Source organism: Bemisia tabaci, chromosome 9, assembly GCF_918797505.1.
Source record: "Bemisia tabaci chromosome 9, PGI_BMITA_v3".
Classification (NCBI taxonomy): domain Eukaryota; kingdom Metazoa; phylum Arthropoda; class Insecta; order Hemiptera; family Aleyrodidae; genus Bemisia; species Bemisia tabaci.
Genome location: NC_092801.1, coordinates 31,850,933 through 31,867,782, shown reverse-complemented (window position 1 = coordinate 31,867,782; position 16,850 = coordinate 31,850,933). Strand labels below are relative to the sequence as shown.

The 16,850-nt window shown below is 37.6% G+C and overlaps 1 protein-coding gene across 5 annotated transcripts in view; it reads right to left on the bottom strand.

Annotated features, from left to right (window-relative positions):
• Positions 1 to 16,850, bottom strand: part of Hasp (Hig-anchoring scaffold protein) — a 236,319-nt gene that overhangs the window by 117,464 nt on the left and 102,005 nt on the right. The window lies entirely within an intron of this gene.

The window sequence follows — 16,850 nt, the reverse complement described above, 5'->3', positions numbered from 1 at the left end:
TTGCTTTGCTTTTTTTAAAATTCCTCTCAGATTTCATTTCGTGAGAAAAATATGAAAAAAAAAACAGGAACTGTCAGGAAATGGGTGAAGGAAATGTGAGAGGCTCGGGGGATAATACGCATAAGTGCAGTTTTTTCCATCTCGAGAAATACGTTGTTTTTGAAGTTTCGAGAATACATGGATCCTTATTGCGGAAAGAAAGTTAAAGCTCATTTTTTGATGCTTAAAATTGGAATTTGGGAACGAATTATTCACAGGAGATGCACGAAGACTAGTTTTACTTAAGATCATTAATATCTAAACTTTCCAAAAAACTGCACTTTTGCGCCTTGTCCTCCCAGTCCCTCATATGATCTGCGGTTGAATGAAATTACTTTGCCCCAAAGAGATTTTTCAATTTAAAAAAGTCTTGAGGTCTAGCAAAATTTACGTATTCAATTAAATTTTATTATATTCATGCAGGAGGAACTTTTCCATTAAGGACTGAACAACCATTACTTTGAAATATTTAAACGAAAAAATGCATTAAATTCAAAATTATCTTCTAATTAAACGAAGAAACTTTTCTTCAAAACAGCAAAACTACTTTAGCCCTTAGATGATCAAAACCTTTTTTATACGCAATATGGAAATATAGCAAGGGATAGGAAGCACGGTGACGACGGCGCAGAGATGCAACTATTCGTGCTTGGTGGATGTCCGTGTGGCATCTGCAAAATTGAAGGCGCGATGGCGCGAGGCGTCAACTCGCTATGCTATGCTCTATACTGTCCCGCAAATTCGAAAAAAAAGTTAAGAAACAAGGGTCGAGTACGTCTTCCCTATCTTCGATTGTGTTGACACTCGATTTGTTTTTTCAATTGACGTATGGTTATTCTTACAGGATGGATTTGTAGACATATATCTAAAGCTTATTGGTACCGGCCCCGTACAAACCTCGGGCCACAAGTTTATATCAATCCTAGAATTATGATCCGACTTGGGCGCTTTAGGGTTTAGAATCAAATGAATTTTTTTTTTTTTAAACGATGATAAAATATTCTAACTTCAGTATTTTTTTAAAAACTTCTTTGAGTAGGCTAGTTTGTAAGAATAACATCTTATTTCATATCTTTACTTACAATTTACAACTCATAATCTCGTCGAAACATGATGCAGACCCATTGGCTCATGTTCCCATTCCAATTATTTATACTTAGGGGTCTGTTAAAGCGTTATTATTCTCCGACATACCCATCGAAATTACATATTTGCTGTAGTATACTTTTTCAACCAGGAAGCTAGAGCTGGAGAAAGAAAAGACTGGACAAAAATTTTGCCGAGAAACAGAAATGTTCAGTAGAAATCCGTGTACTGATCAATGGGCTAACTGATAATTGATGCAATTTAGGTTGATGTAAAATTTCTGCCGTGTTACGTAAAAACGCCGTATGTACATTAGGGCTTTGCCAAATTTCATCCATTTAAATGTTCACTTCCCAAAAAATTTATGAATATTTTCTCTAGAAATTTTCAGATGATTTATATCTAATCACGAATAAAATTTTCTGAAAAACTTCAGGAAATATTTGCACAGCTTTCCCTGAAAACTCGTATTTTAACACGGGAAATTTGGCAACGTCTGGTGGTTTATACGACTTTCTTTCTTAGCACGTCAGATCGGTCCAATCTTTTCTTTCCACAGCTCCAAAAAACGCGTGGAATACTCATGCGAGGCACAGAGTACATTTAGACGCATTTCTATCAAACGGAACTATGTGCATTCTGCATTATGACGTGAGTCCTGTTATACATATCGACGGTGAAAGTCGGCAATCACATAGCTCGTTTGCGGTGTCTGAAAATCTCCGCCTCTACGTCATTTTTTTAAAGGAGAACAAATTGATATTATTTCTTGAAGTTTTTGCAGAATTTTCTTCGCATTGAGAAGAAAAATCATGACAGTTTTAAAGAATTGCCGTTGAATAGTTTTCCATTTTAAAAATAAAGTATGACAGGAAGTATGCGACGTCGCAAACCGAGTTATGTGATTGCCGACTTTCACCGTCGATATATTCTTCTGGGTTTCAGGGCTCCTGTGATAATGCACATAGTTCCATTTGATAGAAATACGTCCATTTTAGCCTTGCTCGGTTTCCATGGTGATTTTCACGCAGTTTTACGAAATCAACAACTCTCCCTCTGTCTCAAAAAAAAAGTTAAACGACGGGCTTCTGGTGATTTGTTGAGAAATGTGGCATGTAAGAAAACGAGAATGGCCCAGGCGCGAACCGGAAGTGTAGTCCGTTTCCGGAGAGGTTCGAGCAAGCGGCTCTGGGGTCTATTGTCGCCGCTGGAAAAGTTTTAATAAGTAAGTTGACCGGCGGTAGAGGCGCTGTTGCCAACGATATCGAACGATCTTAAATTTGACGAGAGGCCGCTAAGTTGGTGTAAGTGAAAGTGTTCATGTTTAGTGAAAAGGCGAATTACTCACAACAAATGGATTGCATTTTGCAAGAAGGAATCAAGCGAATTCGAATGTTGCTAGTATTGTGCTACTTACATTCTGTGAAAAAACTTACTAAAATCATGAAAAAAATTAAAATTGTTCAGGCACTTTTTGAATTGAATCCATAGTTTATCGGGAGGAGGTATGAATCTTGTTCAGATGATCGGTTTATATTTGCGAAGGAAAAAAAATTTGCACAATCTCAGCGACATTGAAATGCTCTTGGTTCCTTTTCGCAAAATGCAATCCAAATAAAAGAACGAAATGTCTCACATCACAGTTTGGCTTGTATAGCTGTTTTCCCGATAAAAAGACGCATGAATGGACCACTAGACAAGGTACGAATTTCAGCATTCTGATACTTGTTTCTTAAACAAAATTTTACGTAAAACACGATGCACACAACGAAAATTACCGAAATTAACTCCTTACGAAGATATTTAATGATTCTTAATGCGTGAATTCAAACCACCCGCTCATGAAAACTCAATGCTCTACGTGATTCACATCGCGCGCTAAACGTTATCATGACAGTCTCTGCGATATAAAAATCTGGCAACCTCAATCTTGACGCTTTGGCTCAGTTATAGAAAATTGCTAATAGTTTGAACAACACATGATGGGAAATGAACATTGCTCGATTGAGAAGCTTGCTGAAACCGTTGTAGTGGGCGATTTGACTCACGTAGAGTTTTGAGTTTCTTGTGAGCGGGCAGTTCAAATTCCTCGTAACCAATGTGAAATAAAAACGTTAATATCTTCGTTAGGAGTTGGTTTCCGTAATTTTCGTTGTGTGAATCGTTTTCTACGTGAAATTCTGGTTAAGAAACATGTATCAGATCGCTTAAATTCGTACCTTGTCTAGTGGTCCATTGTGATGAAATCACGGTATCTGCAAACGTGCACTGAAAAAAAAGTTGTCTTGAGATATTATTTTGACTTAAAGCGTCGATTCTTGTCGTCAAAATTTATTTTATCGTCAACTGTTTGAGTCAAAGAAACGTTGTTTTATAGCTATCATTTGTTAAACTTAAACTCAACGATAGCAAAATGATGCTTATTTAACTGAAAAAACTGATTTTGTTTTGAATCCGCAACGGTTTTAACTTTAAAAAAAAATTGCCGACAAGAAACGACGCTTAAAGTCAAAATAATTTCTCAAGAAATTTTTGTTCAGTGCAGTTTTAAATTAACTCCCCGGCACGTGAAAACCATTACTCTGGTGGTAATACTGCCATTCTGAGGAAAAACGCCGTATGAACCTTCAGGCGTTGCCAAAATTCCTCTGATAAAATACGAATTAATTGGGGAAATTGTAATTATTTTTCTTTCAATTTTTCAGAATATTTTGTTCGAAATTTAATCTAAAATATCTGAAAATTTCAAGGAAAAATATGCATAAATTTCGTCAAAAATACATGTTTTATCTGTGGAAACTTTAGCAACTCTCGAATCTTCATACGGCAATCTTCCTTAGCACGGCAAAATAGAGCATGTATCCTGTATTCCCACTGCAGCTCTCGAAAACGGGACTAAAGAGGACGCAACTCAGTTCCAAAATCGCAAAATCGGTGTCCGAACGAAAACTTCAGTTTAACGAATCCTTAGAGGTCTCTGTAAAATCGTCATAATCGCCCGTGACCCTGGTAAAAATTGGCGATAGGAGCTGCGTTCCAAAATACTATAGGAGTTCTTATAGCCGACTAAAGAAGGCTATAGAAAATCATATAGCTGCCTGTAGAAAGCAGCGGAGCAAATCATGTAGCCGGGCTATACGAAGCTATAAAAAAGTATGTAGTCGGGCTATAGTTTCTATCGCTGGGCTTTACACTTTATCGCCTGTGGCTCGCCATGGCTATAAAAGGCTATAAGAAATTGTGTAGAAATTCGTGTGCCTTGGAAATCATTAAGTTTTATACGGAACTACCTTAATATTTACAAAACACACATTATATTTTCCTTTAAAACACATTTTTTTTCATAAATTAAAATGAGAGTAATCCATACATAGTGTGCAAATATTTCAGAATCATGAGATGAAAAACGCTGACTCCGCGAGATTAAATTTTAGAGCCCAACACAAAGCGGAGCGGCGACGCCCTGGCGCCTACAAACCTAACAGGGATACTTCACGCATTGCGCAATGCGTGAAGTATCCCTGTTAGGTTTATAGGCGCGCCGCAGCGTGCCACGGCGTCTGAAGCAACTATTTCACACCAGAGGTATTGCACAGTATCATAAGAAATTGAAGGCGCTCCGACATATTAAGAATGACAAGCATCCTTCAAAAGTACGGAGCTTTCCTCGCAAAATAAATCAAGATCCTACGGCACAAAAAGAGAGCGGTAGTCCAAAAACTAACTATGTCCTAGTCCTAGTATCCGTATTTAGCAACGTTTAGCATAAACTTTATCGTCTGGCTGTTGCTTAATCGCCATCGGCTATAAAAGGCTATGAGAAATTGTACAGCCGGCTACAGAAGCTATTGGAAATCTTACAGCCGGCTTTAGGTCTATGGTATTTTGGAACATAGATTCTACTGCCAATTTTTACCAGGGAAAGTTTAAGGAAATTGAGAATTTACAGGCGTCTGACATTGTGTGAATTTCATGGTTATGATGGATTTTCTTCGGCTCAGCTACACAGTGGATCGAGTAAATTAGAGAGGTCGGAAATGAAATTTTTGACTAAAACTGCAACTTTTGATGTTTAATGCGTCACATTTTAAATTTTATTTGGTACTCTAGAAGAAAATTTCACTTAAAAACCGATGGAACCACTTTTAAAATCTCAAAGTTTTGATCAACACAGTTAAAAGCTTTTAAAATTTCCAAATTTTGTCCGACCTCTCTCATTGACTCGATCCAATGTGAGCCGATACGGATAGCTTTTTGATATAAACCTGCCTATGGAATTCTAGTATCCTAGTGGCAATGCGTTAAAATATATCCATATTTTATTCTACAATCTGGCAACTTTTCATTCAATGAAATCACGAAAAAAAGAGGTATGGGTTGTTGGATGATAGGGGCATTTCTAATTAATTGTGGTAATACCCCAAATAATTGTGCTAGTACGGATCAATAACTTCAGTTGTTATATTTCAAATGTTGCGGCACTACCGCAACCTGAGTTGCGGTACTACCACAATTGATTAGAAATGCCTATATCATCCGACGAATCGGAGCGGTACCACAATCGGACCGTGTTTAGCAAAAAGGAACCAAGCCACATCAGCTATTGCCAAATTTAACTTTTTATAAGAGAACGTTTGTGCGGATTCCTTTGAAAATTTTGAGGAATTTGCTTCGTACTTTGCAGAAAATTCACTAAAATTGGCACCAAAATCCGCACAACTGCGATTTTCATGTAAAAAACTAAACTGTCCAGTTGAATTTGGCACACGGAAAACATTGAATTTGCTGATTTAACAATTTTGTAGTTAAAAAAAGTGTCCGACATGTTTTAGTGTAGGTTTTACAGTTAAAAACTGTTAATTTAACCAACCCTGTGGTTAAATTGGACGTATTTCTATCAAACGGAACTAAGTGCGTTCTGACGTGAGCCCTGTTATGCACATATTCTTGGGGGTCTCAGGGCTCATGTCATAATGCACATAGTTCCGTTTGATAGAAATACGTCCAATTAGCTTTCCACTATTGTAGAATGTACGTTTGAAACATGTCGGACATATCTTTTAACAATTTAATTGTCAGATCAGCAATCCATTTTTTCCGTGCAATAGCTGATGTGCCTTGGTTCCTTTCTAACGCGGTCCAATTTTGGGAATGACAGTAGTAGAGCCCGCGCTTTGTGTCATACAATAGAACCTGTCAATCAAACTTAACACAAAGGATGCCGCCGTGGGTGGTCCCCCTGAGTGGTCCCAGAGGGATGTTTTGTTAATGGACCTGTCAATCAAACCTAAGTGGTTTGGGCAGTGAACCGTAAGTACTGTGTTAATGCATCTAAAGGTCATTGACCTCGCACTGTTTGTATACTTCTGAATTTATTTTTTAATTGGCACATCGATTAATTTAATAGGACCTGTCAATCAAATCTAACTGGATGGGTAGAGAACCGTAAGTACTGTGTTAATGCATCTGAAGGTCATTGACCTCGCACTGATTGTATACTTCTGAATTTATTTTGTATTGTTGCATCAATTATTTTAATTGGGCTGTCAATCAAACCTAAGTGGTTTGGTAGTGAACCGTAAGTACTGTGTTAATGCATCTGAAGGTCATTGACCACACACTGTTTGTATACAAAACCAATTGAAACGAGATTCGTCGATTGATCAATACTTATCGATTTTCGAATTATGGAATAGGATATTTGACTCGTCAAAATAGCGCAAAACAAGTGCAACCTACCCAGGATGTTTATTTTTCTTGAAAAATACACATCCTCGTTAGAATGCACATGTTTTAAGCCGATGACAACCCACCGTAAGTACTGCGTTAATGCATCTGAAGGTCATTGACCTCGCATTGTTTGTATACTTCTGAATTTATTTTTGAATTGATGCATCAATTAATTTAATAGGACAGGCTATCAAATCCAACACAAAGGACTGTGTATAGAAAACCAAAGAATCGCTATTCTTCGATTGATCGATACTATCGATTGTCGATTGACTAAAGGGGTTAATAAGTGTTATTTATCACCAAAATTTCGTCAAAAGCGAAGTAATTATAAAACGACGTACAAACAACAGAGATGGCTGCCTACGAGATTAATAGGTAAAAGAAGGATCTGCCGAACAACCGTTCATACAGGCAATACGCAAAGGAAAGGGAAATTTTGAACCACATAATAAATGCTCTGGCAAGATACACTTTCTTATGAGGAAAGGAATCAGTGATGTTTTGCGGCAAAGCGGGTTCGAAATCGAATTTATGAAAACAATCCACATCCTACGCGGCGGGACCTCGCGAACACTGCACCCATTAAAAACAAAGCGCGTTAAACTCGATGGTCAGCAGCCGGCTCCGCGGCCCGCAACGTCGATACCACACACATGTAGGGGTGACAAGGACCATCACACAGAGACGGTGGCCACTAATTGAGTGGTCACCGTTTCATAACGAGGCAAGTCAAACGCGACCCACTAATTGACTGGCCTCCACCTTATTGTGAGACAACTGGATTCATGCAACCGAGCTAATTCATTGATTCGAAGGGAAAAAAGAATGTTTTAAGGGATGCTCGCACTGATGAACCAAAGCACTTAAAACAAAGTGCTCTGGACTCCCTGGTCAACATCCGGCTATTTGAATGATCAAAAGCGGAAGACCGAAGTCACTGCCATCATAAGAAAGTGTTTACTAGTCACCAATTGGAGCTGTCATTGACCTTTCCTCCTTGTTGTGTACAAAACCATTTTTGAACGAGAATCTTCGATCAATCGATACTATCGATTATCGATTTATTGAATGGGTTATTTGATTATTTGAATGTTCAAAAGCGGAAGACTGAGGTCACTGCCATCATAAGAAAGTGTTTACTAGTCTCCAATTGGAGCTGTCATTGACCTTACCCTCGTGGTGTGTACAAAACCATTTTTGAACGAGATTCTTCGATCAATCGATACTATCGATTATCGATTTATTGAATGGGTTATTCGATTATTTGAATCTTCATAAGCGGAAGGCCGAGGTCAGTGCCATCATAAGAAAGTGTTTACTAATCTCCAATTGGAGCTGTAATATGGGGCGATCCACTGAGAGCGATCTAATTTTGTGAAAAAACTAATTTTACAAAAAATAATGCTTGTTGAATTTTTAAAAAAAGAGTTTAAAGAGTAGTGTAAGGTCACTTACAAGTTGAAGGTTTCAAAATTAAAAACGGGAAGAGGGTTTAAAATGTAATTTCTAAACATTTTTTCCTATCTTGCATTTTTTGCTTTTGCAAAACTAAGTGTACACTTACCAATGAAAATATCTAGAAACTTAGGAAATGCACGTAAACAGAACACCGAAGGAGAGGGAGGCGCCAATTCGATGACCTATAAAATGTTCAATTTTTAGTCTCCTTTGGTCAGCAAAAAATTCTTCCAATACGATACAAATAGTACATTGTACAGAAAACTAGGTGCTATGGCACGTAACTAAGGGGTTTAATTGGACTGCATATTGCAATTGGGAGCTATAAATTCTGGCTCATTTGGAAAAAACACGTGTGTGCATAGGGAAACTAAGAGCAAATACTTTTTTTAAACCGGTGTGGAAGTTATAGTTCCTAAGTGCAAAATGTAGTCCAAATAATAACTGGCATACAGGTATTCATCACTGAAATCTAAAGGAATATGGGACTCTAACAGACGTGCTATTCAAATTCACTATCAAGTGAGAAATGTTTAGAGAGCAATATTACAGTAAAGAATCCTCAAAACCGAAAGTATTGAAACAATGCACATCTCGACTGGGAGAGCCTCCTCCTAGGCCCGCCTAGACAGTGAGGAAGAGAGAAATTCATTTGCAGCTATTCAAAGACTAGACCAAATCGTTTAAAACAAATAGCGCCAGACTGTCTGGAGAACACGACCCTTTGACGGGCGCGGACCAGCAATGTGAACTCCCGCCTGCAAAGGTAACAAGGGCCCTCACACAAAGGCGAGCCATTCATTGACAGGCCACCCACTCATAATGAGCCAAGACAAATGTGAGCCACTCATTGACTGGATTCCACCTTTTTGTGAGACAAGAGGATTCTACCAGAAGAATCAGAGACCCCGTTCTTCTGATATTAAAACAGGCATTGATGAACTTCTTCGAATTTACATAGGGTGGCCTGATACTCACAAATCAACACAACGGTGCCGAACGGTGCTAAAATTTCATTACTTTAGTGCCAGTACTGTTAGGCAAAGGGTCTTAATAAGGAATGATCACCTGTTGTAAGGGGGAAATCGTTAAAGAACTGGATATTTATGGGTACTGTCAAGACGAATATTTTTCCTTCTTTAAACGATAGCAGAGAGAATGCTGTTCATAAAATCTACATTGGCAAATTGGGGATTTCTTAAACCCTCGCAACTCTGCTGATTGATACATGAAACGAAAGATAAAGTGAACGAGCGGATAACAGAGAGATTCTATTGATTGAAACGTGTGGTACTTGTAGGCTGAGAAGGAAAATAACTGGCACCAGAGACTCGTGAGTTGTCGATAGTTGGACTGCATTTTGCACTAAGGACCTATAAATTCTGTCTCATCTGAAAAACACATATGTGAATGGGGAGACTAATGGCACATACGTAGTTTTTAAACCGAGCAGGAATTTATAGCTCCAAATTGCAAAATGTACTTCAGTTGAGCTGTTACTATTACACTGTATGCCTATTGCAACTACCACCATCCATCTGTAAGAGCGTTTAATGAAAACTCGATATCTAGTTAGTACTCTCAGGTTCAAAACGTAACATAATCACAGCAAAAAATCAAGAATCATTTAGAGACTTTAATGCAGCGCAAGAAAAGTAGGCGTCACCCGCTAACAAAAAACCACCAGTTTGAACCAATACAAACTTGCTCCCTTTTCCCTTAGGTACCATGGAATACGAAAGAAGGAACATTCATTGCTTTACACGAAACTAAATGATGTCTGAGCAACAGGAGGCTGGAAATGTTGCACCAAACGTTGGATGTCCCTGCCCGCCACCCCCGTGCGATTAAAAGAAAGCCGAAGATCACCAGAACAACGAAAATATTACATTTGAAAATAGATGAATTTGATATTGAATTTGAAAATAGATTTTCAATAAATTGTAAGTTTAAACCCTTAAATTGAGAAATATTAAACAACGAATACTCATTGTAGAAGTATTCCAACCAAACAACAAAATTATCTTTATGGGGGACAGTGAGATTGGTAATATGCAATGCAAAGAAGAATTGCAACCTATTTCAATTTAACAACATAAACTAACAATGAACGGGGGCCCCTTCAAATAACCCCCAGACAACAAGCACAACTCTCACTGGAGGAGAAACATTTTTACTATGGAAATGTTACACAGGACAAATGAAAACTTCGAAACGAGGCAAACAGAAAAGTTAAAAATGAAAAAAAGTAGAAGAGCCAAAAAACAAACGAAGAGACAAATAAGCAAAGAGAAAATTCAGAAAGGAAAAATCAAAAAGGAAAACGGAAAAGTTAAAAATAAAAAAAGAGGAGAGAAAAATAAGAGAAGAGAAAAAAACAGAATGGGAAAAGAAAATAAAAATAAATACAATCAGAAAAAGAAAAAGTGAAAAAAAGAAAAAAATTAAACAAGAAAAAGAAAAGGCGAAAGAAAAAAATTTAACAACAAAATAGAAAACAAAAAATAAAGATAAGAGAAAGTAGAAGGAAATGATAAATAAAAAAAGAGCTCGGAGAAATCATCAAAATAAAAAAAAAAAAAAAAAAAGAGGTGAGATGAAAAAAATCAAACAAAAGGAAGTTAAGTTTTTAAAATCATCTATTAAAAAAACTCTGTAAGACAAAAAAAAAACGAAAGAAACTTAAAATACTACAAAAAAAAAAAAAAAAATTTAAGAAACTTAACAGTACTATAACTAAACTATCATCTCATCTAAGAAAAAATCCCGATCTTCCTCCTCGTCGGGATAGGGGAGGACAAGAGCCTCTTCAACCTGCTCTTCGTCAGACTCGTACACCTCCTCCTCATCCTCGGAGATGTACATTTCATCCTCCAGGCCTTCGTAGAGCGGAAACTCCTCCTCCCAGCGGGCTCTGGCCTCTTCCTGCTCTTGCAACTGTAAGAACACAAAGAAAAAGAATAATTTTCCGACCAAAAATCTTCTACTTCAAAACTGTATGTTCATTGCCTGCATGTACAAACAACAATCATAAAGAGGGCATCTTCGAGAGTAATATACCATACAAGGGTTCAAAATTCTCAGAAGAATACTGAGAAACTTCTGCACTATACTACAGTGCTAACGAAAAAATACCACATGAACCTTCAGGCGTTGCCAATATAACCATAACGTTCCACAAAACAAAGATGTTATTAAGGGAAATTTGAAAATTCTTGAATGTTCATAAGGTGTTCTTTCTTAGCACTGTTGTATACTAAAAAAAAAAAAAAAAAAAAAAAAAAAAAAAAAAAAAACCGCACTCATAGTTTAAATTGAGATTCTGAGTAGGTATGTAACAGGAACATGAAAAAATTGGCGAAGAGTTTGAAACCAACCGGTGAAGATGACCATCCTCTGATAAAAAGGACGAGGTTTTTAATTTGAAAAATGCAAGAAGAAGGTACCTTGTTGGGGAGCTAAAACCCTCCAACTTTTTTCTCGTTTCATTTTTTACTCAGTGCGAAAAAGAAATTTACCGCTTCTTTTTTTTTTTAAAAACTGGAACAATAGGGTTTAGTAGTGAAACCAATGACATGTTGAGTGCCAGTGAAATCGAACACCTCTGAATTTGGTGTTACAATTTTAAAATATACTGTCCTACCTTTTCTTTTCTCTAAGCAACAAAAAGAAATATTTAAAAATAAGAAATTAGTGACTTTAGTGAATATGAAATTAGTGAGAAAAAGGTTTCTTATTCTACTAAAACACACCACGAGGATGAATATGTAACTTGTTTTGATAACCGTAACAATTTTTGCCGGGAGAAGGAAAATACATCTATTACGACGACGCGTGAAAAGTTTGCTAGCTTTCAGACCGATATCTAATATTGCTTTTAGCATGGCAACCATTCAACACGCCTCAGGTATGGAATTTCCAAAAAACGAGAGTAGCAAGGGGGAAAAATCGTCAATCTAACGAACCCTAAGGAAACAGGAGGAGGATAATAGGTTCTAGCAGACTTGAGATTCCAACCTTCAACAAGAAGATATTTGACGAGCTCTAAAAGAACCACCTGTATTTTTGACGAGCTCTAAAAGAACCACACCGAAGCCTTGGTGGGGGGAGGGGGGGGACGCTTGAATGTTCGAAAAGCTAAATATTTTTAGAAGAGGCGTGGATGGGGTAAAGAATCGTTTATCTATGTGTGAGGGTGTGTGTGTGTGTGTGTAATGGCATAGTATGATTCATCAAACGATAAAATATTTACCAGGACGGAAATTTATTGACATCACACAACACATAAAATTTTTACCCACTGTTCAAAATAGGGAGCAGTTTAAACCGCAATAAATAAGAGAAGAGACAATGTTTACGGGTAGTAGGGAAGCGAGAAAGATCCTATTGCGAAAATTCCAGTATAAGGAGCTTTGGTAAAGAACCGCTTAGTTAGGTGTGCTTAACGACATATCGATTGCCTACTGGATACATTTTTTTTTTTTTTTTTTTTTTATTAAGGCTATAACTGGATTTTCCTGAACACAGAGCATAAAAATCTTACCCAAGCGTCATAGCCCTCGAGAGGGCGAATATCGCCTTCCCAATTTATGACCTCATATGGGGGATCATAGATAGGCCACCGGGCGTATCTCTCCGCCCTCTCCGCTTCTTGCTGGGGGGTGTCAATGCCTGGTCTGAGCACCACAGGCTCTTCAGGGTAATAGAGTGGAGCTCGATTTTCGGGTATGCGCTGGCGGAGACGGGTAGGAATCTCGATCACGGCCCTGGAACACCGCTCTCGCCAACGCATCACAATTTTGCATGAAGGAATGTGATCCGGCATTTTTAAATTTCTGAAAACATAGCACACAACAAAACCATAGAGTACATGTATAGGAGGAGAGTGCAAAAGTGACTCAGAGCAGTCAGCTCCGTCTTCTCAGAAGAGAGCTGGCCGTCAAAACATATTACCACAATGAAATGACACAGAGTGTTATAAAATTGTACCGGTAAAAGTTGTCAAAAGGGTCTTTTTTTCTCAAGACTACACAAAATTTGTAGTTCTCTGGCGGGTGTAACTGAGCCAATCTTGCGATTGCTATGACTCCCTTACGAACTCTAGCAAGGACGATCTCATGAATAGCTAAAGAAAAATTTGAGTCCTGTTCCTGATAAGGAAACGCGTAATGTAAAAGTCCAGGAGCTGAGGGTAAAACACAACTTTCCTCGGCTGTATTATAACTGCACAAAAAATAAAATTAAACAATTAAAAAATAAAATTAAAAAATTAAAAAAGAAAAAAAAAATTAAAAAATTAAAAAAAAAGAAAAGAAAAAAAGAACCGTTGCAGATGATTAGCGCACTACGTTACACATCCAATTCATGTTCGCGGTTTAAAAATTTGAGAGGGAAAGAGACAGTGGAACCAACTGACTCACTTTGTAAAACTTTGTTCGTTAAATGAATACCAAAGACGGACGTTGCCCTAGTTTTTCCAATGAGAAGAAACCTCCTTGTAGTATTTAAAAAATTGTAACGACCTAAAAATTTCGTGATTTAAGTTTTTAGTCAGAAAACAGTACCAAACCCAGAGTTAGAAATGTTGGTTCTACAGAAAAGTACAAACAGAAGCTTCTTGTTCTGTCACGAGGTGTAGGAAGCGGTTCTGTAGGTTCAGACGAAACATTTTCTCCGAGAAAAAACCTCCTACATCCAGAATTTCTACTCAAGATGTATCGCGCACTATTTGCCACTCTTATACTTATGTTTCTTCTCCAATTATCTGTTACAAGAGAACAACATTTTTCAGTAAAGGATCAATATTGCCAGCGCTTTTTAGAAACCACATCTGTCATTACCCTAAACTATGAGGATACGTGGTTCTATGAATGCCATGACCATATTAATTCGTTAGTGCAAAATGTAACGCTGTTCAAAAAACAAAAATGACTAGATGTACATTCGCACTCCACCCATATTCTAGGTTTTGTCGAAATGATTTTCTCAAAGAAAATAATTAGGTAGGAATCGAGTAACTCTTGGAGATGTAGCGCTCGCTATTCGGCACTCTCATACCGATGTCCCTTCTCTAGTTGTCTGTTACAAGAGAACTACATTTTTCAGTAAAGGATCAATATTTCCACCACATATTAGAAACCACACATCGGTCATTTGACTAACAATGTAGATACGTGGTTCTATGAATGCCATGACCATATTAATTCGTTATTGCAAAATGTAACACTGTTCAAAAACAAAAATGACTAGATGTACATTCTCACTCCACCCATATTCTAGGTTTTGTCGAAATGATTTTCTCAAAGAAAATAATTAGGTAGGGATCGAGTAACTCTTGGAGTTGTAGCGCTCGCTATTCGGCACTCTCATACCGATGTCCCTCCTCTAGTTGTCTGTTACAAGAGAACTACATTTTTCAGTAAAGGATCAATATTTCCACCTCATATTAGAAATCACACATGCATCATTAGACTAACTATGTAGATATGCGGTTCTATGCATGTCATGAACATTAATTCGTTATTGCAAAGTGTAACACTGTTCAAAAAAAAAAATGACTAGATGTACATTCTCACTTCATCCATATTCTAGGTTTTGTCGAAATGATTTTCTCAAAGAAAACAACTAGGTATAGATTGAGTAACGCATGGAGATGTAGCGCTAACTATTTAGCGCTCTCATGCAGATATTTCTTCTCCAGTTGTTTGGTACAAGAGAACTACATTTTCCAGTAAAGGATCAATTTTTCACCGCCTGTTAGAAACCACACATGTGTCATTTGACTAACTATGTAGAAATATGGGTCCATGAATGACCAGAACATAGAAACGCGAAATTGCAAAATGTAACAGTTTATTTTTTTAAATAAACAAAAAATGACTACTTGGACATTCACACGCTCACATCTGGAGTACTGGAACAATAGGGTTTAGTAGTGAAACCAATGGTTTTTTAACAATCAAAAATTTCAGTTTTTCTTTTTGTTGAAAAAATAGGGAAACAAGAAAAATATAAATAAATTCACACCTTAAAAAGGTAACACTTTCGCACTGTATGGAAGGAAAAGGACGGTATGATAAAAATCACGCAGCTTACCTTTTTTCAGTTAACAACCTTGTTTTACACAAAAAAATTACTTTCAAGAGCACGTCGCGCTAGGAGAAGTTAGAGAAATCAGAGAGTTTGAACCAGAGAACAGGTGAAGGACTGATTACCCCGTGAATCTTGAGGTTTCTAATAAGAGCATGGTTCTTAGGGGTTGTCTCTCCGCAACCCACCCCCAGCGGTTTCGCGATGGACGCGCCAGCGGCATCCCCGTTATGTCGTCCGGCTCCACCCGCCCCAACCCCTTCTTCACCATCAGCAATGCAGAGACCAATTGAAATTATAATGGTGTGTGCATTCTGATGGAGAAGAAAGGGTTGGGGCGGGTGAAGCCGGACGACATAACGGGGATGCCGCTGGCGCGTCCATCGCGAAACCGCTGGGGGTGGGTTGCGGAGAGACAACCCCTAAGAACCATGCTCTTATTAGAAACCTCAAGATTCACGGGGTAATCAGTCCTTCACCTGTTCTCTGGTTCAAACTCTCTGATTTCTCTAACTTCTCCTAGCGCGACGTGCTCTTGAAAGTAATTTTTTTGTGTAAAACAAGGTTGTTAACTGAAAAGGTAAGCTGCGTGATTTTTATTATACCGTCCTTTTCCTTCCATACAGTGCGAAAGTGTTACCTTTTTAAGGTGTGAATTTATTTATATTTTTCTTGTTTCCCTATTTTTTTTCAACAAAAAGAAAAACTGAAATTTTTAATTGTTAAAAAACCATTGGTTTCACTACTAAACCCTATTGTTCCAGTACTCCAGATGTGAGCGTGTGAATGTCCAAGTAGTCATTTTTTGTTTATTTAAAAAAATAAACTGTTACATTTTGCAATTTCGCGTTTCTATGTTCTGGTCATTCATGGACCCATATTTCTACATAGTTAGTCAAATGACACATGTGTGGTTTCTAACAGGCGGTGAAAAATTGATCCTTTACTGGAAAATGTAGTTCTCTTGTACCAAACAACTGGAGAAGAAATATCTGCATGAGAGCGCTAAATAGTTAGCGCTACATCTCCATGCGTTACTCAATCTATACCTAGTTGTTTTCTTTGAGAAAATCATTTCGACAAAACCTAGAATATGGATGAAGTGAGAATGTACATCTAGTCATTTTTTTTTTTGAACAGTGTTACACTTTGCAATAACGAATTAATGTTCATGACATGCATAGAACCGCATATCTACATAGTTAGTCTAATGATGCATGTGTGATTTCTAATATGAGGTGGAAATATTGATCCTTTACTGAAAAATGTAGTTCTCTTGTAACAGACAACTAGAGGAGGGACATCGGTATGAGAGTGCCGAATAGCGAGCGCTACAACTCCAAGAGTTACTCGATCCCTACCTAATTATTTTCTTTGAGAAAATCATTTCGACAAAACCTAGAATATGGGTGGAGTGAGAATGTACATCTAGTCATTTTTGTTTT